Below are 4,097 nucleotides of genomic sequence, written 5' to 3' on the forward strand. Positions count from 1 at the left end.
ATTCTCATAGTAATTCTATGGATTACATGCTTTTATTATCTCATTTTACAGATGGGGAAGTTGAGTAGAAGAATGATTGAATTCCATACTGTACTACTGCTACATGACAAAAAAAAAAAATGCAACTTTCCAATGGTTTGAAATGATTTTTTATTTTCTCCCTTGCATTTGCTAAACACCTGGGATTACCTAGGATTCAATTGATCTAGACTGAGCTTAACCAAGTTTCAGGCTGAATCCATTTCTGTTCCATAGTGTCTGCCTTTGGTCAGTGGGCTAGCAGAAGCATGTTCTCCTCATGGCAAAGACAGAAATACTAGAGGGCAAGCGTAACTATGCAAAAACATGTCAAACTTCTGCATATATCATAGATGCTAATATCTTATTGTCAAAAGCAAGATGCATGTTATAGCCTGTCACTAATGGAACAGAGTGATGTATTCTATCTCTAGTGGGAGAAAATATAATGTGGCACAAGGTGTGATACAGAGACAGATGAAGTATTGAGACCAATAATTCAATCTTCTACATGTGCCCAAAGTCTGCTATTAGTAAGTGGCAGAGCTAAGATAAGAACTCAGATCCATCTAATTCAAACTACAGTTATTATTTTTAAAGAATTGATGTATTCCCAATCTATACAATGAAATGATCATAGTATTGACAATATTCATTGAATAAAGAAATAAATAAAGTGTTCCATTTTACTTCTCGCTAAAATATGCTTTAGATATGTAGATATGAAGATACATAGATATGAATTTAATTTTTCAATAGTAATACAAAATTTCTCATCAGGTAAGCATACTTGTTAATTACCCTGCTTTACTTTTTGTGTTTTCAATATCCTAAGGTCCTCTGATCATATTGTGTTATGGGTCCTGAAAGCATAATTTCCTCATAGTCACAGTGAAGTTGTTTTCTGACTTTTGTAACTAACATTCTCTCTTACATTATTCTGCCTTCTATTTCATACCATTCTCTAGCAAAAGGTGTTATCGTCAAAGAACCCATGCATTTACACTACCTGTTCATCCCTGATGTTTTCAGAAGACCTTTCCAAAAGTCTTTTTTAGGAAGTTGTCTTTAATGTGTGCATTACTTTTACAAGCCACTTGCGTGTGTTTAATAAGATCTGTAATTGCTCTCATATGGAGGAAATCTCTATTTAATATTCAGAGAGTGCAATTAGTACAAAAGAATGTCAAGAAGAGGGAATTGAATGACATTTCTTCAACTTAGCTGTCAATTTGGTCTTTTTAAAAAAATAGATGAGTATCCCAGAGGTTTTGTTTTGTTCTTTTTTTGTTTTGTTTTGTTTTTTAAGAGGGAGTTGGCAGCTTTTGAGGACAAAACCTGAAAAACTTTGAGTGCTGTGGAACTAAATATCTGGTATTCATTTACACGTGACACAGCAGAAATCATACACAAATGGTTGGGCAATAATGAGCTCTAGTATTGTCTGTAGAATATTATAATGAGGGTTTTTAAATAGATAATTAAGAGTTTATTTTATACAAGAAAGTCATGGAAAGCACATATGATTTTGATCTATGTATCTCTTTCTATCACAACCAATGATGTCTTTACTAAATGTTACACCAGATGAAGTGGGAATGCAATCCACTAGCCTGTGGACACCGTTAGGACTATTGATTGATGTCCCAAGACAGCCATTGGGTGTATTCAAATTGATGTGGGAGGAACTACTCTTAAATTCATTCCTGTCTTTCCAACCTCATCTAAAAAAATTATCAGAAGCTGAGAATATAAAATTTAGTGAGCTAAATTTCGGCACAAACACTCGAGTAAAAAAAAAAAGTCTATGGCCATGCCACCCTGAACACGCCCGATCTCCTCTGATCTCAGAAGCAAAGGAGGGTCGGGCCTGGTTAGTACTTGGATGTGAGACCACCTAGGAATACCAGGTGCTGTAGGCTTAAAAAAAAAAAAAAGGATTTCAATGACCAAAATAGACATTTGGCTAGTTTTGCTAAGCATTTTAAACATTACTATTAGTATTCCAATTGCTTATTAATAGTTTTCAAATAATGAATACCAGGGAAAGAAACAATCCCACCCTTCATTGAGTTCCTTTAAAATAAGTAATTATTTATTGTGAAGGTTTATCTCAGACAGTGGATGTTTCAAAGCTGTCCTTGTGGGTCTTAGCCACTGCTTCTTTGTAAGGGAAATTGATTCTTTTATATTAACTGTTAAATCTTTGTTATTGCTCAGTCACTATGAGTCTGAAAACAAAGCTTTCTATTTTCAAACTGTCAGTTTACACAAGTCACATTCAAGTTTACTACTCACATATTTACTCTGATCATGGACTGGGCTTGCCTCACATTAAGGGACTCTGTCCTCTAGTAGTTTATCATGTAAAATTGGGAAGAGTATTACAGAAAAATATATTAAATGAAGGGGAAAAAACAAACAATCAAAGCAAGTGCACTTATATAAGACTAACAAAGCTGGATGACAGGAAGGAAATGTAATCTGATGCTTATCATTATACCAAAAAAGAAAAGTTTTATTTGTGAAACACTTTGACTAACTGAATTTTTTAAACTTGTGTATGGTGGTTGCCTATGGTGCGTATGTCTGTTCTGTGATAAAACACATAGCTAAAATTTCAAAATTTCATGTAAACATCCAATGGACATTATATTCTTGTTTGTCATTTTTAGTCTGTACTCGGATGGATTGACATAGAAATAGACTAAGAGTGATACTAAATTTATAAAGTATTCTAAATTCTTAACCTTTCATTTGTGGATTATTTTTCAATGTTATGTTGCTAGTGCCTATTTTCACAACTAGAACATAGTAGGTCACTGACAATTTTTAAATGAATAAAAGTATCCCATTTGAGACAGTATAAAACTGTATGGTTATGATTGTACTCTGGTGTTAGATTGCTTTATTTTGGACTTGAATTTCAACACTTTCCAGCTTTGTGATCTCAGGAAATTTACTTAACTTTTTTGAGTTTAGCTTTTCTCATCTGAAAATAAAAATAATAATGTTTTTTACTTCATAAATGAAATAATATACAAAAATAATTAGACTGATGACTGGGGCATAATATGCATTCAAAATTCATTGATTATTTATGAATTAATCACAAAAATATATTACTCTGTTGTGGGGCCATTTTTTAAATCTTCTTTTCTAAATTCTGGGAATTATAAGTTAATTTTATTACAAAAAGAACAACACAACAATAAATATGTAATAAAAAAAAAAACCCAGATACTAAAGTCTAACTTCAACATAATTATTTTGTGCATAATTTTGTTTTATATTACCTGCAACTCCATTATCAAAAATTATCAAAAAAATTGCTTTTATTCATTCTCACATATTTCAAGTTACTGCCCTATATCCTTTCTACAAAATATATCAGGAAAATTGAAACAAAAAAGCATATACAACTATTTAGCAAAATATAAATATAAGTAAAAATTCAAAGGAAACAAATAAAATTAAAATGGCAATAAAGAATGATATAGTTTTAATAATTATCTTAATTTTTTCTCTGAATTGACAGGGATATCTTTTCAAAGAGCAGTGATCAGTTATATAGTTCTTTTATTCATTCATTTAAGTATTTAAATAGTACTTACTATGTATAACATTGAAAAGCAGGAAGCTAAACAATTTTCTAAGAGAAAGGTTTATTCTAACCTTGATTTCCAAAAATAATTTCTCACAGTAGTTATTACATAGAGGGCATAAACAAATGCAATCAACAATGCCTTCAACAATATCTTTAATGCAAATGAAATAATCATTTTCGTATGACAGTTTATGGTATGATCTCTGACAGATGAAAACAATCAAAATTTGATTATATTTCTATAACATTATATTAATATTATGAGCATTGGACTAAGTGTAATTGAGTATTTGAAAGTAAGAAGCAAAAATAATTAATCCACTTGTCAGGGTTCTTGAAGGAGGATTAAAATAGAAACGAAATCACTGAAAAAACACTTATTGACTGTTTACTATGTATCCAGATCTGGGATAGGTGCTAAAGTTTTAAAATTAATGAATTAAAACAGCTTCATCTATTCCAGCTGATTAGA

General features: G+C 31.1%; 1 pseudogene; it reads left to right on the forward strand.

Moving 5' to 3' along the window:
- Nucleotides 1–1,821: 1,821 nt before the first annotated feature.
- On the forward strand, nt 1,822–1,940 carry LOC120612123 (uncharacterized; annotated as a pseudogene).
- The last annotated feature ends 2,157 nt before the right edge of the window (nt 1,941–4,097 follow it).

The sequence above is a fragment of the Pteropus medius genome, unplaced genomic scaffold (assembly GCF_902729225.1).
Source record: "Pteropus medius unplaced genomic scaffold, Ma_sr-lr_union100, whole genome shotgun sequence".
NCBI lineage: Eukaryota > Metazoa > Chordata > Mammalia > Chiroptera > Pteropodidae > Pteropus > Pteropus medius.